Raw genomic sequence first — 26228 nt, 5'->3', positions numbered from 1 at the left:
AAAACTTCAAGTCTCTTTAAATCCCACAATATCTCCATGTTTAACAACTATCTTGATAAAGAAGTCTTAGTTTGAAACTTGTTTTTTTGCATTACCAGAGGATAACAAAGTTGCTTTCTCAACAAAGAATGAAATGGACTTATACTTGGGTGTCATCCAGAGTGAGCAAATAGAAGCCTTTGAAATTTGTGCCTTGAAGCTGAAAAACAAGTATACTTGAATGCTAGAGGCTAAGGAGTGAGGGGGAAAAAAACCTTCGAGATTGACCTGGAGAAATTTAATATGATCTGTATTTCAGTGCATTTGCCATTGTTTAAGGACATCCATTCTCCTGTCTCCTTAAACTGGTGTTCTCTTTTTTCCTTTGATAATACTAAAACTTGTTTTTTTCCTCATGTGTTTCATTTATTATTCCTCACTGTTTGTAGAGATACAGATCAGAGCATCTAAGGACTCAATTAAAAACACAAGTAAATAAAAATTCTACAAGATAAGGACAGCTATGGGGTGTTAGGACCCCAAAGCTCATAATCAGATTTCATTTGCTCTGACTATTGAGACGATGCACAGGATGGAAACAGAGTGTTCATCTGCTCATGCGTGGCTGTTACAACAAAGTTCTTGAAAATCTCCCTGTTCAAAAATACCATAATTACACTAAAAGGCAAAGAGAAAATCATGAAAACTATCGGTAGTGTTTATGATAGGAAAAGCCTCTTAGTAACTAAAAATCACATCTTCAAACCTGTAAGAAAAAAACATAAACTACTCCCAATAGAAAATATTTATAACAACTCCGTGTTAAGATAATAGTGAAAGACACCAACTTAAATGTCTAACATTAGGGAATTTTTTAATGATCAATGGAATCGTGATATAATGAATTATTATGTAACTCTTTAGGTAAGGATTTAGAAATATATATTCACTATTTTAAAATCATGTGGCCAGCAGATCTGACCATAAAAGTGTTTTAGTTCTTATCTACATGGATATGCATTTTATTTTTTTAGTTTATTTTTGAGGGAGACAGAGTACGAGCAGGGGAGGGGCAGGGAGAGAGGGAGACACAGAATCTGAAGCAGGCTCCAGGCTGTGAGCTGTCCACACAGAGCCCGACACAGGGCTTGAACTCACAAACTGTGAGATCATGACCTGAGCCAAAGTTGGACGCTTAACTGACTGAGCCACCCAGGAACCCCTGGATATGCATTTTCTAAGAACAAAATATTAGTTGAGCCAGAAATGAGAAGGCCTGCTTCTCTGAGACATCTTCAGGCTAAATAAGGTGATAAAAAATAAGCTCCTGGATGGTGGTCATTAATGCTATTCACCACATACTGCACTTAACTGCATTTCTTTCAGCCATCATCAGATTGCACTCCCCAAATCCTTAGAGCTGGGATTGGTCACGTGACTTGTTACAGTCACTCATAAACGAATGGAAGTTACAATGTCACTTCCAAGAAGAAGATTGTGACCTAATTTGAGATTGCCATACTCTCTTCTTTCTCTCTACTTTGGTGACGAGCAACATTCCAGAAGGTGACTGCTCCATCATCCTGCGTTCTAGAATGAAAGCAGCACAGCGCAGGCCCCTAGCTGATCCCAGATGGATGTGTAGCATAATTGAGAAATAGATCTCTTTGGTTGCATGTTACTACTATAGAACCCAGCCTATCCTTGCTCAAATACCGTGCTTCTGAAGAAACAAGTTTAGGGTCTACCGAGATATACTTGCATAGTCTTGATTCTGGCTATACTCCTAAATAGTTCTGTGATCTGGAGTAAATTATCTAAATGAAATTATAAACCTCAGCCTCCTTGTCTGTATAACATGCAGATAACAATACTAACTCACAGGGCTATTACAGTGATTACGTGAAACGATATTTAGTATAACACGCGGCACAGAGCAAACTCTCGTTAGACATTATTATATTTACTACTGAACGAGGTCAATTAAGGAGCGTGCCCCACTTGGGATAGACAGGAGTTGGTGGAAATGTGTGGGTGGGGGTGCACATGCTATCGGAGGTCTCGGGCAAGACCCTAAGGCACGCCTACTTGTTTGAATGGTGAGATCGGACTCCATCACCTTGTCTTTAGAAAGAGGGCCTGGTGCTAGCCAAGTCATTATCCAAAAAGACAAAAAAGACGTGTACCCATCTCCAAGCATGCCCAATCTAAAGAAGACAGTCTTGAGAATATTTGTTCGGCAGCACAGCAGGAAATTAGGAAACACAGGAAATTAGTGCTACCGCTTTCCTTTATCTTTGTCCAGTATACACAGGATCATGCCCCCGAAGCCATGGCTTTTTAAAAAAAATCAGTGCGATGTTATCATTTTTCCTAGGTAGGTGGTTTGGGGGACAACTGTATAAGGCACCTTGTCTGGGGTCTAGCTTGTGCAGATAAGACATATGGAACAGCAGCAGCACATTGTCAGGGAATCTTTCCAATTTACTGGTGATGCTCATTATTTGCAGATTCTGCATTTGTGAATTCATGTACTCACGGAAATTGATTTGTAATCCCCAAATGAAATGCAGTGCTTCGCAGTCATTGACAGACAACTGCTTAGAGGTGAAAAAGTTGAGTCATGTGATGTGCATAGTGCCGGCTAAGGTTGAATAGGGCACTGCTTGTTTCAGCGCTCATACTATAAAACAGGTGTCCTTCTCTGGTCTATTTAGTGTTACTTTTTTTGTATTTTTGTGATTTTTATTCATGACTTTGTTGTTTAAAATGGCTTCTGTGCATGGTACTGAAGTGCTTTCTAGTGTCCCCATGGTCAAGAAGACAGTGATGTGCCCTATAGAGAAAATTTAAGTGTTAGATCAGCTTCCTTGAGGCACGAGTTATAGTGCTGTTGGCTGTGACCTGAAAGATAATGAATTAATACATACATACATTAATACATACTAAACAAAGTGACTTTAAACAGAAAGACATAATGAAGGTTATGCATTAATTGGTTGATGAAAATGTCATGACCAGAGGCTCACAGGAACTTAATCTGTATATTCCTTAGGAGCAATTGTTCTGTGTTTATTAATTTACTGTTCCCAGGGACTTTAGCGAAAGAATGTAACTACCACCAAAACCAAAAACCAACTGGAGCTTCTTTCACTGCTAAATTGTTTGAGAAAGCACGTAAAAAGATGAAGGACACCTGGGTGACTTTGTTGGTTAAAGTGTCTGACTCTTGTTTTCAGCTCAGGTCAGGATGCCATGGTCATGGGATCAAGCCCCATGTCAGGCTCCGTACTGGGCTGGGTTTGGAACCTGCTTGGGATTCTCTATCTTTTTCTTCTTCTGCCCCTCCCCCATGTACACTCTCTTTCTCAAAAGAAAGAATGAAAGAAAGAAAGAACCAAAGGACAAAAGAAGGAAAGAAAGAAAGAAAGAAAGAAAGAAACAAACAAACAAACAAACCATGGCAATATGGAATGGAAGACTATGGAAGTCAGGCCAGTACCTAACATTTTCTAGTAAGTGGTGGAAATTTACATGAACTACAGGGTGCTTGCAGATGGATTTCAGAGTTCCCACTGAACACAAGTCCAATCTTTTCAGACCCTCTCAGTATTCTTACTCTGTCAAATAGCACAGGGAGCCCCAAGAATTGGTTGAGTGAAAATGAATGGAGAGAAGACTGATGGAGAAGTTGTAGGTAACATATTGTTGCATTTCAGTTTCCCTGAGTGTCCAATCCCATAAATACTACTTCCCTTTAACATGGAACACTTCTGACTATACCCAACTTGAGGTTTGGCAGATGGAGAAATCTCACACTATGTGATGCACAATTCAATGTGCATAGACACTGGGTATCTCTCAGGCAATAACAAATTCTAACAGAGTCTAGTCACAAGCAAGAGCTTTGTCTCCAAAGGACGATAGCTTTGATTTTAAGAAGTGGGTTTTTTTTTCTTTCTTTCTTAAATCCAGTGGCTCCCACTAAAATTATTTTACTGGAGTTTACCATAGCACATACACACTGCACCTGGTCTAGTACTAAGAGAACAAGCACTCTAAGGTTCCTTGAGTCATAGTAATGGGGCAGCAGGCTAGATAATGGCATAGCCTGGGTTCTTTAGAAATCATTCCACTGCTCCTGACCCCCTAAAAGAGGTAAATGAGTCAGGGTTTCCAAAGAGACATCTTACCTTTAAAATCCCAAATTACTCAGAAGTTAGTGGGTAAGGAGTTCAAGATGTCCAATGACCTCTTCTCCTTGGAAGTGAAATCCCTACATGCTCCACTGGCTCTCCAGAAACTTCACTTAAGTTGTAACTTCAACTGTATATGTATAATAGCTAGACGTTCACGTTTGCCATTTGTCCAGAGGTAACTGGCAGGACGCCATGAAGGCAGCAGACAAGGATGATATCCAGTGAGAACATGAGACAGACAGAAGGTCATTGTGCTGCTAGTAGCAGGAGTAAGACGCACCACAGAGCCCTCTGTGCTCTTGGAGAAGACACTTCCACTCTGCTAGCACTGAAATATTCCCAGCTAACACACGGTAAGACTATTTCCATATTGCTCCTCATCCATTGACTTCAATCATCACAAGGGACTCAAAGTGCCCACATCTCTTGTTACCTGAATCTTCGTCGCCAATATAGTTCTGTGTTTCCTTTAGCCTGACTGCATCTCTCCATGTTCCCAATATTCAAAATCCTCCCACCATTCCCTCTGGAATTCACAGTCCATCACCAGCAAGATCCTTTGCATCCTCAACCTTATTTCCACGTGTTTTCTTTACCCTCTTACCTTAAATGAAATTTGTCCTCTTCAGGTTACTGTTACCTCACAGCCCTCAGAAGGTTATTGTTTTCTCTTTTACATTGCTTATACCACTGTCCCTTCCTGTTCTTCTCAAATAATTCTCTTTCTATACCCCTCATTATTCATCTGCACCATTTTCAAAGTCATGCCATAATCTGAATTCATATAACATACTAAGCACTTTGTTTTACCCATTTTCAGGCTTTCAGGTTTCTTCTCTCATTTCTTCAGTATTTTATTTTATTGATACTTGTTATGATTTCTTTTGTTTTTAATTTTTTTTTAATCCTTATGTATTTTTGAGAGACAGAGCAAAGTGGGGGAGGGGCAGAGAAAGAGGGAGACACAGAATCTGAAGCAGGCTCCAGGCTCTAAGCTGTCAGCACAGAGCCCGACACGGGGCTCAAACTCACAAACTATGAGATCATGACCTGAGCCGAAGTCAGACGCTTAAACCGACTGAGCCACCCAGGTTCCTCTCCTGTTGTTATTTCTAATATGACTTCTATAATACTTCACAGTGATTTATGTGTATAAATAGATGATCTCTCCAATATTCTGGCTTCTCAGTGCCTGATCTCCTTTCTGTGAATGACTTTGTTGTCCCTCCTCCCCAGTAGGCCCTGGAGACATTCCCTAGACTTAGTCATGACCAGTAATGGCACAGCCTTCATAATCTTAGTTTCGAGTGTTCATTGTTTTACCACCATCTTCCACTTTGCAGCTCATAGTCTTCAGTACCCTATGGCCAACAATTTTTCAACCCTCCAGGGTCCTACAACCCACTGGCCCTTTTAACGCTTGAATGTCTCTCAACCCTCTCTTGTAGTCACCTTCCTTCTTACCCAGCTTGGATTACATAGCTTATCATTATAACTCCATTGGTTTCACCCTCAGCTACCATGCGGCCTCCCAACTCCTATCTGATCCCATCGTCCTCCACAATATAACCTCAACATGCATGGGTTCAACTCAAAGTTGGCTATTCAAGGGCTCTGTGTTGCTGAGCCTTTCTGGAAAGCAAATATCTAATCATGCTAACTGGACCACCAGCCTCAAAGAATGCCTGGAAATGCTGTATTTCCCTGTCTAATTATCTTTCTCTCAAGTGATCATTTTATACTGAGTTATCTCTTCTCAAACCTCTGATGCCCCTTAGCCATTCTCGCTTTTGGGGATGATCTTGCTTCCTAACTCCCTGACAAAATTTGAATAATCAGAAAAGAACTTCTACAAGTTCCCATCCTGCCTTACCTCCTGTTTCCATGGATGAATTCTTTGTGCTCCTGCCTAAAGCCCAGACCTTCACTTGTATTCTGGATCCCATTCCCTTGTGCCTACTCCAATACGTCACCACAACAATAATCTCTCTTCTCCTCTCTCCTTTAAGAAAGAGAAACTCTCCACACGTCTGTATGTCTCCTTCCAGGTGCCTGTTGTGGCAAAACTTTATGGAAGGGTTGAATCTCCTTGCTGCCTTCACTTCCTCTCTTCCCCTGCCTTTTGGGATTGATCGAAAAGTCCTCTGAGGCTAATTCAGTTATAGGAATAGGGAAGATAAATGAGGAAAGGAAGAAGAGATATAGGAAAAGCATCCACAAGTCGTATACACCAGGTCCTTATCTCTTAAAGACAATCCTAATAAATAAATAGCTGCCTTTCTTACCCCTGCCTACATCATCCTTTCCCTTTTTCAGACCACTGAGAGAATCCTTTTGTCAGTGCCTGAGTCAGAGTTTTGAGGCTCCTGACCTAAACCTTTCTGCTGAACAGAGCCAGATATAGACTCCTCAAGCGGACGATAAATCCCACGTAACATACTTCTCCAAACACCTATTTCCTTTTGGTCGTGAAGGCATTCATGAAGTCATACAAATTGAGTTTGGGGGGGAAAAAGCAATGAATGATTTACTCTAAAAAATTAAGCAAGCATAGGATAGGAATGAAGGTACAAATTAGTCTCCAGTTTCTTTTTGAGCTTTTTGGATTATAATGCGTCTTAGCCACAAACAAAACCAAAACTAAAACCGAACCAAACAACCTGTGAGAAATAAGCAAGTGGCCCGACGAGGTGTGTTTTGCAGTGAAACACTAACAAACACTTGACCAAAGTTATGTTTGGCTGTTTAAATACTTTCATGGTTGAAGTTGCACCGATGATAGGTCATCGTATTTTCTTCAGAGCATGCATTTTTATGTGCATCTCTGCAGCTAGATACCTAACCCTAGGTTTAAAACATTTCTACGCTTGTTCCTAAATCCTACAGGTCATATGATTTGCCAATTACCTTTTAAAAAATGAATTATGTATTTTCTCTCTTAAATCTTTTGAGTAACAGATTCCCTGTTCAAGGTTCCTTCAGATGACCCTTAAGCCACCCTTGAATACTTATATTTAGTCTGTCTAATCTTGAATGATGAAATATCTGAAAACATCTCACCACAACTTTTAGGAAACTTTGAGATGAATTTGCAGAGTCATATGTTTTGCTTTCGTTGACCCCCAAAAGTTCCATGTATGTGTCCTGGTTTTTCTTTTGAAGAGAAGAGGACCAATTAGTCACATGCTAATCAGGACTTTTGGGTTGAATGTGTAATGAATCATTCTTTTTTTTCAAATCAATCATTAACTTTTACTGAAGAGGCAACTCTGACACAAATTGCTATGGGTCATTTAGGAAGGAATAACAAGAAACAGGCTCTATCAGAAATGAAAGAAGATCCATATATTTTCCAGAAGCTGCCTGCTTCAAGAGGTCCTTATCTTATTGATTCTCATGCTTCCATGTCTAAATTTCTGGGCTCATGTCCCAGAGTTTCTGACCCATCACATAAGAGAGACAGTTATTACCATGAAGGGTTCCAAAACGTCTTTGGGCTCAGCCTCTACTCTGGGCAACCATGCCAAGGAAACTTCCTGAGAAACTTAATTAGGTATCATTGGGCCACACCAGACCTATAACCATGGTGAAGAATGCTAATTATGTTCATCCAATATTCACTCATTCATGCATGCATTTGTTCCTCTACCCACTCATCAAACCTTTGCTGAGAATGTTAGATCACATACCAAACGTTAAAGGCACACATGTGATTAACCCACAGCTGGTGCCACCAAGGAGCTCACCTTCAGTGGAGGAAACACAAGTAACTAAATAATACAAACCAATCTGAGAAGAAATCTCTGCAGGTTTGGGGCATCTGGGTGGCTGAGTCAGTTAAACGTCTGACTCGTGACTTTGCCCCAGGTCATGAGCTCACAGTTTGTGAGATGGAGCTCCACTTCGGGCTCTGAGCTGACTGTGTGGAGCCTGCTTGGGATTCTCTCTCTCCCTCTCTCTGCCCCTCCCCCCTGCTCACATGCACCCAGGCCCTCTTTCTCTCAAAATAAATAAATACACTAAAAAAGCAAGCAAGCAAGCACGCAAGCAAGCTCTACAGGCTTTTAAACTAATGGTCTTGTTGACCAAAAAAAGTTAATAATTTCCAAACTATTGACTGTGTTTACTATTAGTTTTAGACATTTTCTTAAAAGGTCTGTTTCATACTTTTTACTATGAACCTGTTCATTATTTTGTTCTTTTGTTCTTTTCTGTTCTCTCTTTTGGGCATTCAAAAAGTTTCTGTTCTGGTTTATTATTTTTTTAAATATACCTTCAACCAATGATTTGCCATTTTTATGTAATGTTTAAAAATAATCATGTTGACACATCAATGTTGGGCAGAACATAGCACTGATGATGGAGGCCCATTTAAAATAATTTAAAATAACAATAAGGTGATTCTAAAGGAATAAGATTCTAGCAAAACAATGAAAATAAATTTTTCAATAAAATATCTAAACCTCCAAATAATCATGTAATCTGGACAGTTACGAGTTGAATTATGGCTCTGATTAATGCTCTATTAATATCGATACTTGTCTTTAATTTTATTTTTTCCTTAAGAAGGAATCAACATAAGGCAAAATTTTTAGTGTACTTAAATGTGAAAATGATTTGTTACAGGGGAGATAACTAAACCATTGTCTAAAAATAGTAAATTTTTTAAAGCCTACTTTCTTCTTTAGTCCCTGAAAGAAACACTAACAGGTCACCCAAATAAAATTTTCCTATCCCTCAAACTATTCTATTATTTCTCAAGTGTTTTGTTTTAGTAGGAGGTCATGAAGTTTATGTTTTATACAATTGTAAGAATGGGACGCACTAAAATTATTTTTAGGAGAAGTCCATGGTAGATTAGTACCGCTCCAGGCAACATCTTTACAACTCCATTGAAGAGTTCGGAGTGGTTACCTTCTGGGAATATTTAGAAAACTTTCGTACTTTTATGTCCATAGTATCTATTGCTACTACACATCTTCCTTGACTTACTACAGGGTTACATCCTGATATACCCATTGTAAGTTGAAAATATCTAAAGTTGAAAATACATTTAATACACCTAATCTATCGATCATTGTACCTTAGCCTAGCTTACTTTAAACATGCAAACACTTACATGAGCCTACAGTTGGGCAAAATCATCTAACACAAAGACTATTTTATAAAATAAATGTGGTGACTATCTCATGTAATTTATTGAACACTAGGCTGAATGTGGAAAAGCAGAATGGCCACATGGGTGCAGAATGTTTCAAGTGTATCAGTTTTTTGCCTTCAGGATCAAGTGGCTGACTGGGAGATCAGGATCACTGCCACTGCCCAGCATCATGACAGAGTGCCACACGTCCCTAGCCTAGGGAATGCTCCAAAGTCAAAATTCAAAGGATACTGAATGAGTATCACTTTTGCACACTATAAAGTTGAAAAACTGTAAGTCAAATCATGAAGAGTTGGGGACAATCTGTGTTTGTTTTATGTCTTAAAATTTCAATACAGGAGTGCTAATATTAGCACTAAAAACAAGACACTGAATGTACTTTGATTCCTTTGTGGTTCTTTTGCCTTTAGAATACATTCCATTTAGAATATACAGTCAAGGGGAGTCTGAGTGGATCAGTTGGTTAAGCATCTGACTCGGTTTTGGTTTAGGTCATGATCTTATGGTTCGTAAGTATGAGGAGTAGGGCTCCGTGCTGAAAGCTAGGAGCCTGCTTGGGATTCTCTCCCTCTCCCACTCTCTCTGCCCCTCCTCCATGCTCACGCTCTCACTCTCTCTGTCTCTCTCTCAAATAAATAAATAAATAAATAAATAAATAAATAAATAAACTAAAAGAAAAAAGAATATATAGTCAAAATACCATGTTTCAAAGCCAGTTGAAGAAATGTGTCAATGTGATTATTTCATTAACTTTATATGCTATTTATATGTATAGAATAATTTCTTTTAATTTGTTTTTAGTATTTAGGGATTACTTTTCTTTCTTTTTGATTTGTGTTGTTTTTTAACTGCATAAAGCATGTACATGATTCTGAAGCCATAATAATGAAAATAAGTATTCTCAGGGCATGTGGGTGGCTCAGTCAGTTAAGCATCCAAATTCAACTCAGGTCATGATCTCGCAGCTTATGAGTCCAAGGCCCGCACTGGGCTCTCTGTTATCAGCCTGGAGTCTGCTCTGGATTTTCTCCCTCTCGCTCTTCCCCTACTCTGCTCTCTCTCTCTCTCTCTTCTTCTCAAAAATAAATAAACAATAAAAAAAATCATTAAAAAAGTATTTTCACAGAAAGGTCAATTCTATCCCTGTCTTCTCCATTCTGTCCCTTCTCCCAATGTAGGAGACCAATTTTATTAGTTTTTGCTTGATTTTTCCAGTGAGTGTTTTGTAAAATACCAGTGAAATATATCCATATATAAATACGTTGATATTTCTTTAATTTCATAAATATGAATGCTATTTTCCACCTTGCTCTTTCACTTAACAATGTATTTTAGAGATTGGCCCATATCAAGATGGAGAATCACATGCCTTCCTCTTGACAGTTGCAAAATACTCTAATTTGTAAATGTTCTACAGTTTATATAACAAATTCTTTCTTTTTGAATATTCGGATTGTTTCCAATCTGATGCTTCTATAAATAAGATAACAAAGAATATCCTTTTATAGGTACCAGTTTGTATTTTTTTCCTGTGAATCTTTGGGATAGATTTCTTAACATAGAATTGCTGGGTCAAAGAGTAAATGCAAAAGTAATTGCTCCGTAGCTTTACTTATTTATTTGTCTCTGTGTCTATCTATCTATCATCTACCTACCCACCTACCTACCTATGAGAGAGAGAGAGAGAGAGAGAGAGAGAGAGAGAGAGAGAGAGAGAATCCTAGGCAGATTCCACACTCAGCTTGGAGCTGGACATGGGGCTCGGTTCCATGACCTGTGGTCATGACCTGAGCTGAAATCAAGAGTTGGATGCTCAATGGACTGAGTCACCCAGGAGCCCTGTAGCTTATTTTTTTTCTTTTTTAAGTGTTTATTTATTTTTAAGAAACAGAGCACAAGTGGGGGAGAGGCAGAGGGGGGTGGGACAGAACATCCAAGCAGGCTCTGTGCTGACGGCAGAGAGCCTGTTTCAGGGTTCGAACTCACGAACCATGAGATCATGACCGGAGCTGAAGTCAGATGCTTAACCCATTGAGTCACCCAGGTGCCCTGCTTTTTATTTTTAATACACTCTTTTAGTCTTTATCCATATACATGTATATTTTAAATAATTTCACTCAAATTCATGAGGATTTTTTGTATTTACATTTAATATAAACGTTCATCTATGTTTCTATGCCTTTTCTTAATTAATTTTCATCATTCCATAATAGTTTGCAATGATGAATGTATCAAAATCATTTTTGTCTTCTATTTCTTTCCTTCCAAACTAGAGGATATTTGTTAAACTCAAAAGAGTTGATAGCTACTTTAAGTCTAGTGTAAAGCACACGTGTAGCTGTGTTTGTGTGTGTGTGTGTGTGTGCATTTAAAAAAATTTCTGTGTATCTTTCAGCACATGTAATTCCCTAACATTTCCATTTTTTTATTTGCTCAGGCAGAATTTTAAAAAAACACACACTGGGATTTCATATTATAGCAACTTATTTTGTATTATACCCATCAGGTGATGAAGAGGTCGATCTGGTCCATGTCATGTATTCCTACACATTTAAAGCATATGGAATGGCCATGACTAGGAATTCACGTATCAATTTAGAAATCACCTAAACTCACTTCCCTTCAAAGGAGGACTTTCCACTCCTTCCTTTTCACCTTGCTGAGTGGTGGTGCTATGGCTCAAGAGGGAGAACTGTTTCCTTGGACCTGATACACCTGACCCCTTGTCACTAGCACTTAAAACTTCAATACCTCCTTCTGTGCAGGTGACCCCTTCGTAATCACATTTGTGCCTAGACTCAGCTTATACCAGTAACTGTATTTAAAATTAAAAAGTAACTTATGGGAAGTGTACATATTGAATTGACCGGTCATCAGAATCTTCTGGGCAACCTGGGAGGTACATTTTGCTAAATTGTCCGTGTGTTTTCTACTTCATGTAGCAAAAATCCCCAAAATGAAAAGAGAACTGTGAGAACTTACTCAACGTGAATATAAAAATTATTTTAGCTATTAATCTATAGCTAAATTAAAAATTATTCTCTAAATGTAATTAGGATCATTTTGCAGTATTTAAATTTCTATTTCTTCATCCAGCTCAGAACCGTCATGACTTTTTACGGAAAAAAGAGAACTGCAATTTGGTTAAAGCCTAACACAAATAGCTCAGTGATTTATAAACACGTGATTTACGCAACGAATAAAGTCAGACATCATATTCCTTAGCTGTTTTGCATCAGAAACTTATTGTCAGGCAAAAATCCATAGTTTTTCCTCTTAAAATACATATCATACAAAGAGAGCAGTAGAAATATTTTATTATAATTGCCGGCATCACACTTTAATGGTAAAATGATTCAAAATTATTAACATTGTCACCAAAGCCAAGACAGATGTATTTGTTATAGATGAAGAAATCCATGAAAATTGTGTTAAAGTGGATGTGAGAGTCACTTAAGATTATTTACAATACAATTACCTAGGACATTTGAACTGAAAAGGAAACAAAAAGGACGTAAATGGACAAAAAAATAAATGACAGAAGGAACTCCTTCTTTTTTTCCTTACAGGGAGGCCAGTAAGGAAGGGAACCGGGAGCATTTAAAATGTAATAGAGTTGTGTGCGATTTTTTTCCAGGACCAAGAGCCACACTGTTATCTGGTGAAAAATGAATATGAGACATTTATTGCTGCTGAGGGATTCCCTGGGCCGCCCGTGATAGGTCTGGACTGAGGCTTTGCTTGAAGGTTATGTGAAGACTTTGTCATTCAAAGTCAGCACCGCTGACAAGCACTATCCTCAGTAGGGCCAGCCCGAGCTCCAGTGAATAAACAAAGGGGCAAGATATATTAGAAAGTGCTTGGAATCCTTCTGCCTCCTCACAATTACTCATTCAGATTTATGGTGTATGATTTTGACTCACTCTGGCCAGGGTCACTGATCATACTATAAAGAGGCTCAACATCAATAAAGACACATGGATCACATGTGTCAAAATGTGCACAAGCCGGTGTAGACATTAGGAAAGAAGACCGGTCATTAGATTGCGGTCCTTCTCATTTGCGATCCCAAACAATCATTTTCTAATCTGATCAACCACCATTTGCAACAGACCCAGTACTAAATAATTTCTTGGCTTTTTCTAAAAGGCAAATTCATTCTCACAGACCAGAGATTTACTGCTCTAGAGGATATTAAGAAAAAATATTCTACCAGTTTTGAAGGCAGGCTTTAAAAAAAGAAGTCCCCAAATGACTTTGAAATGCCAGAGTCATTGGAATTAAATGAAAGATTTCCCAAGATGATTACTTTGAAAGAAACAACTTTAATTTGGGATTTGTGTGCATGTGGTATTTGTAACTTCTGAAACCATCAAAATACCAGTTGTTTTCCGTTACAATGCCTCGACTAGTGATTCTGTGTTTACCCTATGAAAAGGAGGGTTACTCAGCCCTTAATCTTCACCATTTCCAGGTCTTCAGTCCAAAAACCTCACAGTCATCCCAGACTTCTTGTAATTTTTTGTAGCCCACAACCATTCTAACAGGAAATCCGAACAGGGAAATGTGGCATTTGAGAAGTGTAAAGAAATCCATCCAGTTATATTCAGGAGGTCCCTGACTTTGGATGATTCAACTTAGAATTTTTTTGGCTTTATGATGGTGTGAAAGCAGTCTGTGTTCAATAGAAACTGTATTGAGAGTTTTGAGTTCTGATCTTTTTCTGGCCTAGTGATACAGGGTATGATATTATCTCCTGTTGCTGGGAGTAGCAACCACAGCCACCAGTCAGTCCTACGATCACCAGGATAAACATATGATACAGTGACAACCATTCTCTACCCATGTTTTTCACATGCAGTACAGTTTTCAATAAATTACATGAATCAGTCAACACTTTCTCATTCAATAGGCTTCGTGCTAGATGATTTTGCCCAGCTGGAGGCTAACATTAGTGTTCTGAGCACACTTCAGGTAGGCCAGACTAAGCTATGATGTTGTGTAGGTGAGGTGTATTCAAGGCATGTTGGACTCACAGCATTTTCAACTTACGGTAGGCTTAAAGGACATAACCACATGGTAAGTAGAGGAAGATCTATATATCTAAATTCTAGCTAGCCCATAATTTTTTAAATGGGCAACTGAGGTGCTGCAAAATAAAGCAGTTATTTGTACGTTAATAATGATAAGAATACCTGGATCCTGAGTCTTAAGTTTGTCCGGGGCTAAATTACTATGGCCATGGGCCCAGAACCTGCATTTTGAGGGATCACAAGAGCAGTGGAGAGGAGTCAAGCAGAGGACTGCACTGATGGGAAGTTGGACTGGAGACCTGACCCACAAAGTGTCCATATCTCAATATTGGGGAGATCTGGATGACGAGAAGAGAAATCGTTTTTTAAGAATTTCCTACCACAGGCTCACATTCAGAGGGGTTTAGGGCCTGGATTCATACTCTATGTAGCAAAAGGGCAAGCAAAAATTGTCACTGCTGTTTCTTTGAAAGGTTCATTCTCTTCTCCCTGACCACTTAGGCGATATCCTTAAGCATACATAAGGCGATATACTTAACACTTAGTTCTTATTTCTCTCTACACTTCACTGCCTGGTGCATATTCACTCAGAAATGTATGCCTCTCTCCTGCCTAAACTCCAGATTTGTATCTCCAACTGCCACTAGGCATCTCCATTTGGGTATCTAAGAGCTTTTCAAACTTAACAGTCTTTAACTAAATTTCTGAATTCCCACTGTTTCCCACCAAATCTGCTCCACCTACGTCTTCTGCATCTCAGTTGCTCAGACCCAAACCTTGCAATCATCTTTCACACTTTATACCCAATCTGTCGGGAAATTCTGTTGGATCTACTTTCAAGAAATATCTATGATCTGAGCAATTCTCACCACCCACTGCTAGCTGTCCTAGTCTCTTGCTTGGGTTGTTGCAACAGTCTCCTGATATGTCCCTGCTTCTATATTTGTCTCCCTGCAGTCTATTCTCAACAGTGTAGCTGGTATTATCCTCCTAAAATGTAACACTAATCATGTCACTTTCCTGCTCATACCTTAGAATTACTCCTGGCTTCCCTCAGAGTAAAGCCAAGTTCTTATCATCCCAAAGTTCCCATAGGACCTGGCCATACTGCCTCAGAAACATCTTTGATGCTTCTGGAACACATTCCAGCCATGCCCAACCTTGGGACCTTTTCTCTGTTGGAATCCTCCTGTCTCAGGTACCCCATGTCTCACTTCCTCACTTTCTTCAAGGCTTTCCTCGATTGTTACCATCTCCATGACTGCTTCCCCTCATCACACTATATTTGAAATTGCAACCCCCTCCCTTGCTTTCCTGATCCTTTTTCCCCCCATGTGATATTCTTTCCATGGCACATCTCCTGTTCTAATATACTATGGGGCTTAATTATTTATTACATTGAACATTTATCATCAGTTTCACTATGTTAAAAAGTAAAACAAGGGTAGGGATATTGATTGCTTCATTCAGTAATTTCTCCAAAGTACCAGAGCCATGATTAACACATAAAAGGCACTCAGAAAGATCCAATAAAGGAATTAAGTGAAACTAGAATAATCATGATGTCGAAAGAAGAAACAGACAATGAGGGAGAAAAAAAAAATCACAGGTCATTCTCATTCATGAAAAATAGAGGTAAAAATTCCAACTGATAGAAATTGATATAAAATATACTGGAATAAAATTTAAACAATAAATAAAAAATTTAAAAAATAGATATAAAATTCACACAAAGTTACAATGCAAATGTTTCAATGTATAAAAACTGAGTTTAGGGTAAAGATGTAAAGCTGTACCAACACTAAAAAGTTAATTGACTTTATTAATTTAATTGACTACATGATTACCACAAAAGAAGGAAAAAGTACTTTATAAAGTCAAAATTTATATGGCTCTCTTGGTAAACTAGGAATAGAATAAAATCTTTCCAACCTCTTAAAGGGCTACCACACTCAACTGGAAATTGTAAAAGCATTTTCCTTAAAGTTGAGAAATAAAGCTAAAGAAGTCTGTTATCACCATTTATGTGTAATATTTTCCAGAAGGTATTAAATAGTGATCTAGGACAAGAAGACTAACTTAAAATTCTAAATGTTAAAAAGGAAAAAAACAATGTTATTAATATCTGTGGAAAGCATGGCTAATTCAATAAATTGCACTCTGCCAATTTCTCATCCATATGGAAAAAATTCAGGTTGATTCTTCCCCAATAACATAGTCAGAAATAAATTCTAGATAGTTCTGATATTTAAATATTAAACACAAAACACTACATTTCAAAAGACAGTATACATAGTGATAATTTGGGGAGCAGGAAATAATCCTGAAATAAGATCCCAAAGCAAAAATATCAAAGAAAAACATTGATAAATTTTACTACATTCAAGATAAAAATTTCTAGTTTTCAAAAACCATAATACAGAAATGAAAGCAAAAAATGGGGATGATATTTAGATCCCGTATGACTAATGCATGACTATGTCCCAGAAAATATGAAGAACTAATATAAATTGAGTACACAAAGACCATCAACCCAATAGAGACATCAAACAAAACCATGAACTGCCTTTTCTTAGAAGAGGAAATAATGATAGTTACTCTGTATATGAAAAATTGCTCAGATGCACTTAGATCAGTAAATTGGGCATTAAAACCACAGAGGACTTTTTTTCCAAATGGGGTGAGGATAATTTAATAAACTAAGAATATCAAGCATTGGTGACGATATAGAATCAAAAACTGTTTAACGTTGTTGACTGGAGTAGAAATTGGCCAAACCACTTTGACAATTCAACATTATCTAATAAAATCATAACCTAGCAATTCTGCAGGTATATTCTCTAAGAAATTCTCGAACAAGCGCTCCAAGAGACACGCACAAGAATGACCATGTTCAATCATCAAGGCAGGAACTATGAGAGCCTCTGAGATTTCATCCTGCTTGCAAGCTAACAAGCTAGTCCGTCAGAGCTTCATAGATGCTGGCAGAAAGACTCAGAGGTGTCAAGGTTAGAGACAAAAGACAGTTTATTATTCACAGCAAAAGTTGGACTAACATTGAAGCCCACAACTTCCACAGGATGATGTGGTGAGGGCCAGATGGTACTTGCACAAGCAGTAAGAGTGCGCTGTCGAGAAGAAGCCTGAGATTAAGATTCTGATCCTCTGTAAGGGCAGCGGACCAACATGGCCATCCTCTCTTCCAGAGAGCGACCTTATCCTACTAGCCTGAAATGTAAGCAATTCTCTCTGGGGAGAAGAGAGATTCGTCTCAATTTTATGATTCTGGAATGTCTTTGGGGAGGGGGATAGCTCTATCTTTATTATCTGGGAACACAAGTTAGTTCTAGAGCAATTCACTCTTCCCATCTTTCCAAGGCTATTTGTTTATACAAATATTCTTGAAATGGTAATACTGGAGCACATTGGCTGTTAGTGCCTAAGAGGTTTAGCAACAGGAGAGATGAATGGAGAATAATACACTCACAGTTCACAGCAGCGTGGTTTATAATAGTACGACAAAGCCAAACAAAACCACAATGCTTAATGACAGAAACCCCGGTAAATATAATTGTGAAATATCAAAACACAGAAATACTATGCAAGAGTTAAAAAATGAAATTAACTACAACTTTTATCAACGTGCGTCAATTCTATGTTAAGAAGTAGATAAATACACAGAAATATAGGTTTGAGTTCGGAAGCGGGTAAAACTAGTAAAATAGCTTGATTAGTTGAACACATAGGAAATAAAATTATAAGGGAAAATGAGAATAGTTAACATAAAATAGTGTTTAACTTTGAGGGGAAGGAAAGGGAGTAGGAAAAGGGATAGACACACAGGATGTTCCAAAGGTGCTGGTAATGTTGTATTTCTTGATCTGGATAATGGGTATTCTTTTTTTATTAATACTCATTAAACTGTATATGAAAGTCATATACAGTCTTTTGCATATGTGATATATTTCATAATTTAAAAAAGCTAAAAATTGTTCAAAAACTAGATTACAAATGGGATAGAGGAAAAAGACACAAAAAACCCCCTTCCAAATGGAAGAATTCTAGATCAATATTTAGTATATACTAGCATTGTCCAATTGAACTTCATGTAATGACTGAAATATTCTACAATTCTATAATGTTCTATAATTGTGGAAGGCAGCCACTAAGCTATTGCACACTTAAAATATGGCTAGTGCAACTGAGGCAATGAATTTTAATTAAAAAAAGTTTTAAATCTTTATTATTATTTTTAATGTTTATTTATTTTTGACACAGAGAGAGAGAGGGTACAAACTGGAGAGGGGCAGAGAGAGGGAGACACAGAATCCGAAGCAGGCTCCAGGCTCTGAGCTGTCAGCACAGAGCCCGACGTGGGGCTCGAACTCACGAACTGTGAGATCATGACGTGAGCTGAAGTCAGACACTCAACAGACTGAGCCACCAGGCACCCCATGAATTTTAATTTTTAAATTGTACTTAAATTTAAATGAACATGTGGCTAGTCGCTACCATTTTGAATGGAGTAGATACAGACCATAGGATTTTTAAAAAATCATGTTAGCCAAACACAGGTGACAATCTCCCTTTGAATTATCAAAGATTGATTCCCTTTATTTCTCTTTTTCCTTTTTGGGAAGCAATTATTATTTTCTATTTTTTTTCTGTAAATAGTGCTAAGATAAATATAAGAAAGAGAAGAGTGATATTTTAATAATAATAATTAAATAATAAAAGGCAGGGTGGTGAGAAACAACATGAGTATGGGCTTTGAATCATTAAGTACTGGGTTTGAAGCAGGAACGAAGGATGACAGGTGCACTTCGGTAAGATAACATTACTGTTCTAGTGGTACAAAAAGATACTTGAGAGAAAGACAAAGCTAGGCAGAGGTATTCATACAAATCATTCAACAAATGTTTACTGAACACTTCTGAATCGATGATGAGATATAGGCTTTCATTTACTGAATGAGCAAGACAATAATAATTTCTAATATTTACTATTTGCTTACTGTTTAGCACCATTACCTGTGCTTTAAACTTAATGGCAGCCTTTATTTTAGAGGTGAGAAACTGAAGGGTAAAGTAACTTTTCTGAGGTCATATGCCTCTGACCTCCTACAGTCAGCGGCCTAGAAAAAAAAAATGGCCATTGAACAAGAAATAAAAAATGTGAACATTTTATATAAGAAGGAGGTACTGGAGCTATGAGACTGCTTAATAGGAAGAAAACTTAAGAAGTATATTAGTTTTCTATTGCTATGTAACAAATTATCCCCAAATTTAGTGGCTTACAACAGAAACAATTATTATCTCACAGTTTCTGTGGCTCAGGAATTCACAAACAGCTTGGTCGGGTGGCCTAGCTAGGTTCTATCTCATGATACTGCAATCAACGTGTCAACTGGGGAACGTATTTGCAAGCCACGTATCTGATTATAGCCAGTGTAAGTAAGGAACTCCCACAATTCAGTAGCAAATAAACAAACAAAACCCCAACCAAATACCTGTTTAAGAAATGGACGGTGGACCTGAATAGATATTTTTCCAAGGTAGACATACAAATGGCTAACAGGTATGTGAAGTGGTGTCCAACATCACTAATTATCACAGAAATATGAATCAAAACACAATGAGATATCACCTCACACCTTTGAGGATGGTCATTATTTAAAAAAAATGTGTTGGTGAGGATATGGAGAAAAGGAAACCATGGTACACTCTTGGTGGTAATGTAATCTGGTAGAGCTGCTATGGAAATTAGTGTGGAGGTTGCTCAAAAAATTAAAAAGAAAGCTATCATAGGATCCAGTAACCCTGCTCTTGGGTATTGAGCAAAAGGAATTGAAATCAGGATCTTGAAGAAACACCTGCACTCCCACGTTCATGGTGGTATAGTTCACTATAACCACAATATGGAAACAACCTAAATGTCTAGTGAGTGGTGAATGCATTTAAGAACTGTGGTAGAAGACTGACATCACCACATGGTGACATAGGTCATTCCTAAGTTGAGACCGAAGCAATCCCTCCACCACTGACATGAACAAATACATACTGGGTTAGTAGGATGAGAGAAATGGCTACCCACTGACCACATGTTCCCTCCCTGGGGCAGGAACAGTACCATACTGAGAAGTCTTCTCTAAGCCTATGGTTCCTCCAGTAGGAAAAGGAGCTCAGTGTGGACATCCAGATCCCCCAGCATTGTGGGTAACTTCTTGGGAGTACCTATACTAGTCTCCACTCAAGGGTATGGGGGAATGTGTAAGGCTTGACCACTGGGAATGTGATGTGATGGAGAAGGGGGAAGGGGCTTGCAACAGTCAGCACTTGGATGTTGGCAGACTGAATTCCTACCTGCAGGGGTTAAGTGGTATTCCAAACCAATGCCTTTACTCATATGGAGAGCCAAGATGGTGGCACAGTCTGCCTGATTTTGGAGCTCAAATGAAGAGCCATTCTAACTCTGGAGCCTGGTCTGTGCCCTCTCACTCCAAGGCAGGGGAAGTGAGTCTTAGCCCTGCACGTTGCTGAGTGTACATGGTGGTCTTGCCTGACCAGGAAGTTTGGTCTGAGCATCCGGGAAGCTTCCCAGCCCAGCAACACTCAAATGGGGATCCTGGGAGACAACACTGCATTCAGTAGAGCAAAGCGGGTATCCCCATTCAGGCAGAGAACTTAGGGCATGCTTCAGACAAGACTCTGAAGAGATTTGCTGCTTCTGGCATCAGTTCTGCCACCAGCCTGGGCAAGGGAGCTAATTAGTAACTTTGCTTATTGCTAAGCGTAGCTTCTGTCCCTGCCTGACCAGGAAGCCTGTCCTGAGCACTTAAGAAATGGCTTGGCCCGGCAGCATTTCAAAAAAGAGCCCAGCCAGTAGCTCTGCTTATCTTCGGTGACAAGTTGATGACCACATCTAACCACAGAACTTGGTGCATAGGTCTGCCTTCTTAGTTCTCCAGACAAGAGTCTTGTCAGCCCTGGGGCCTGCTCTGCAACCAGCTCCCACTTCCCCACCCTGAACAGAGAAGCTAACTTACAACCTACTGAATACAATCTCCAACTCTACTAATCAGAGCTCCGGGGAATCTTGGTAGTCCATTCCACAGCCCCAATTATAGTGACAATGATCTGGGAACCTGACCAGTGGCTCTGCATTTGCAAAGCCAATACTGTGGCCTCTCTATCCAGAGAGTTTATCTAGCAGGTCTCTTTGCTTTGATTCCTAGATAAAGAGCTTTGTCGGTCATGGGGGGGTCTGTTCTGCAACCCAGCTGGGCAGAAAGGCTAAATTATAGTTCTGCCTAAAACTGAATACAGCCTCAGACTTACCTGACTGGTAATCTAATTAGAGCTCTTAAGATTCCACATAGCCCATCTAGTAACTCTGATTACACAGGCACTTGATGGAAAGCATAGCCAGAAGCCCTACCCATCTGCAGAGTAAGGACAGTGGCTCATAAGACAGGGAACTTGGTGCCTAATTCTGCCTACTTTGATCCCCAGGCAAGAGTCTTCATAGCTTTGGGGCATGTATAGGGCCTTTCCCAGGAAGGGAAACTAATTCATAACCCCACCCACTGCTGAATGCAGATCTCAGCCCACCTAACCAGAGCACATAGGGAGCTATATAGCCCATGCTACAGTCCTGTTTCTAGTGACACTTGAACAGAGAGCACAGCCGGGGGTTATTCCCATCTACAGAGAAAAACTGGTGGCTTTGTTAGGCCAGGAAATTTAGTGCACAATATAGACTCATTTGGGTCCCCCCCCCCCCCCCCACCGAAATTAGCACTGGTGGATTTGGGTCTCACTCTGCTGCCCTGTCAGGACAGGGAAGCTAATTTCTAATCCCACTTATTCCTTAGTATAATACCCAGAGCAGACCATTTAGAAAGCCTGACCAGAGACACTAGACAACCATGGATCCTATCCTACAGCTTTGCTTGGGCAGGAAAACAAGTCAGTGGTTTTATCTAACTGTTATCAGGCAGTGGCACACTTCCCCCTTAAGACCTCAAAGCCTAGGCAGTGGCCTTGTCCTCAAAATAGATCCTAATAGCAGACTTCACCTGCTGAAGGATGTTCCTACTGACATCCAGAACACCGATCCAACCAGAGTGAAGAACTTTCTCTGCCAACATGAACCTGCAAAATCTACAACAGCAAAATGTTTACCCAAATTCACAGATACACAAGGAATCAAGAATCATGAAAAATGAGGTAAATATGATGCTACTAAAGGAAACCAATAAAATTCCAACGAATGATCCTAAAGAAATAGAGACCTACAAAGAGTCAAAGAATTCAGGATAATCCTCTTAAAGAAGTTTTGTGAACTCAAAGAATACACAGGCAGTAAACAAAATTAGGAAAACAACACATGAACAAAATGAGAGGTTCAAGAAAGAAATTGAAACCATTAAAAAAAAAAGCAAAAAGCTTAGAGCTGAAACATACAATCACCAAAATGAAGAATTCAACTGAAAGAATTCAAGAAAGAGCAGACTTGAGCATGCAGAGGTATTAGTGGCCTAAAAGGTAGGGCATTTGAAATTATCCAGTCAGAAGAACAAAAGGGAAAAAAGAATGAAAAATAGTAAAGAAAGCTTACGAAACTTGTAAAAACATATCAAAAGAAATAATATCCACATGGTGAGAATTCCAGGAGAAAAGAAAGAGAAAGAGACAGATATTATATTTAAAGCAATAATGGCTACAAGCTTTCCAAACTTGGGGAAAGAAATGGATAGACAGATGCATGAGGCCCACAGAACCCCAAGTAAATTGAACTTGAATAACGTTACATTATAATTAAATGGTCAGAAGTCAAAAAAAGAAAGAATTATGAAAGCAGCAAGATAAAAGGGTCCAGTTATATACAAGGGAACATCCCCCCCCATAAGCCTATGGGCAGATTTCCCAACAGAAAATTTTCAGGCAAGAAAAGAATGGGATAATACATTTAAAATATTGAAAGAAAAAAATAACCCTGTCAACTAAGAATTCTATACCAGGTCAAGTGGTCAGGGGCATTAAGGAATCTATTCCTGAAATCACTGTTGCGCTACATCATAACTAACTTGGATGTAAATTAAAAAAAAAATTAAAACAAAAATTAAAAAAAAATAAATGAAGGGGAGATAATGACTTTTCTGAGCAAGCACAAGCTAAGGGAGTTCATCATCTCTACCATTGCCTTACAAGAAATGCTAAAGAGAGTTCTTTGAATGGAAATAAAAATGTAAGAAAGTAGTTTAAAAGTCACTGGTAATGGTAAATATATAGTCACAGTTAGATTCTGTAATATGACAGTGGTAGTGTGTAACTCACAACTCTAGTTTATAAGTTAAAAACCAAATGTGGTAAAAAAACATGATTACAATAATGTGTCATTGAATATACAACATAAAAACATGTAAACTGTAACATCTATGACATAGACCTTGAGAAAGAGGAGAAGTAAAGTGTAAAGTTTAGGTCAGCTTCATGGTAACCATAAGACAAAAATCTGTATTTATTACACAAAAGAACATGATAAAGAAGTCAAAACCTACTGACACCAAAAGCATAACCCCCTCCCCCCTCAATACAGCCAATTAAGAAACAAGAAACATGAATATACAAAAAAAGCCAGAAAACAGCCCATAAAATGGCAATACTAAGTCATATTCTAACAGTAATTGTTTTAAATCTTGACTGAATGGATAAAAAACAAGAAGACAAAATCAAAGATCCAGTAATATGCTGCCTATAAGAGACTCACTTTAGCCCACTGGCATACAAAGACTGAGAAGGAAGGGATGTAAAAAAAAACAACCAAAATCTGTCCTGCAAATGGTAACCAAATATAAGCAGAGATACCTTACTTATGTCACAAAAGATAAACTTAAAATGAAAAATGATAGAAAGAAACAAAGAAGGCCATTATATAATGAAGGCCATTATATAATCAATCTATTAAGAAGGTACAACAATTGTAAATATTTATGTACCCAACATTGGAGCAACTAAATATATAGTGAAAACTAACAGAGCTAAAAGGAAAAATAAATATCAATACAATAATAGTTGTGGACTTTAAATTCCATTCTCAACAACAGATTATCCAGGCTGAGAAAATCAGTAAGGAAACAATGAATTTGAACAATACTATAGACTAAATGGATTTAACAGACATACACAAAACATTCTATCTGACAACATTCTTCTCAAGCATGTGTGAAACATTTCCTAGGATAGACCCCATGTTAGACCACAAAACAAGGCTTGGCGAATTCAAAAAAAACTGAAATTATACCAAGTGTCCTCTCTGACCACAATGGTATGAAACTGGAAATCAATAACAGGACAAAATGTGGAAAACTCACGTATACATGGAAATTAAGCAACATTCTCCTGAAGCAATATTCCCCTGAATAGATCAAAGAATAAATTAAAGGGAAAATTAAAAAATATGTTGCTACAAAGGTAAATGGAAACACAACAATACCAAAACTTATGCAAGGCAGAAAAAGTAGTTATGAGGGAAGTTTAGAGAGAAAAATGTCTACCCTAAGAAACAAGAAAGATCTCAAATAAAAAACCTAACTCTATTGCTCAAGGAACCAGAAAAAGAAAAAAAAAAAAAAACTGAGTACCAAGAAGTTCACAGAAAGAAGGACATAATAATGATTAGAGCAGGAATAAATGAAACACAGAGGAAGAAAACAATAGAAAGAATTAATAAAACTATGAGTAGGTTTTTTGAAAAGATAAAAGTGACAACCCCCTAGCTAGACTAACCAGTGAAAAAAGAGAGGACCAAAATATATCAAATTCTATGTGACATATGATTACTACTGATACCCCCAAATTACAAAGGATTATAAGAAGCTACTATGAACTACACACCAACAAGTGGACAGCCTAGAAGAAATGGAAAAATTCTTAGAAATATACAACCTAGCAAGAGTGACTCAAAAATAAATAGAATATCTGGACAGTTCAAATACTGCTGAATCAGCAATTTAAAAAATCTCCAAAAAAAAAAAAAAAAAAAGCCCAGGACCGGATGACTTTACTGGTGAATTTTATCAAATATTTAAAAACTCATTTTTTAATAAACTCTGAAACTCATTTCATGAGGCCAGTATTACCCTAATACCATAGCCAGAAAAGGACACCACAAGCAAAACTATAGGCTATTTTACCTGATAATATGTACATGCCAAAGTTCTCATAAAATACTAACAAAGTGAATTCCTCACATCATTATAAGGATCACTCACTACAATTAAGTGGGATTTATTCCTGGGATGCAAGGATAGTTCAACAAATGCAAATCAATAGGGTTTGGGTATGTGGTTACCAGGAAGTTCATGAATAGGATCCTAGTACATAGCAGTCTATATTAAGTTGATGGTCACTTAAATTTGAACACATTTTAAACCAGCTTCTCCCCCCTTTCCCCATGTTTTAGGTAAATGATGTCATATTTCACATCTTTTTATTCATAAGTTTCTTATTTCTAAATATGGTATTTTTTTTCCACTTAAAGAAGTACATTTAACATTTCCTATAAGGCCAGTTTAGTGGTGATGAACTCTAATTTTTGTTTGTCTGGAAAACTTTTTACCTTTCCTTCAGTTCTGCATGATAACCTTTTCATGTGGGGTATTCTTGGTTGTAGGTTTTATCTTTTCAGCTCTTTGAATGTATCATGCCATTCCCTGCCTGCAAAGTTTCTACTAAAAAAATCATCTGATAGCCTTATGGTGTTTTGCTTGTAAATAATTTTTGCTTCTCCCTTGCTCCTTTTAAAATTCTCTCTTATCTTGTGGGGCGCCTGGGTGGCTCAGTCGGTTAAGCG

This window comes from Herpailurus yagouaroundi, unplaced genomic scaffold, assembly GCF_014898765.1.
Source record: "Herpailurus yagouaroundi ecotype Mexico unplaced genomic scaffold, PumYag 203, whole genome shotgun sequence".
Classification (NCBI taxonomy): domain Eukaryota; kingdom Metazoa; phylum Chordata; class Mammalia; order Carnivora; family Felidae; genus Herpailurus; species Herpailurus yagouaroundi.
The sequence above is the reverse complement of the archived record's forward strand: the minus strand, read 5'-3'. Positions refer to the sequence as shown.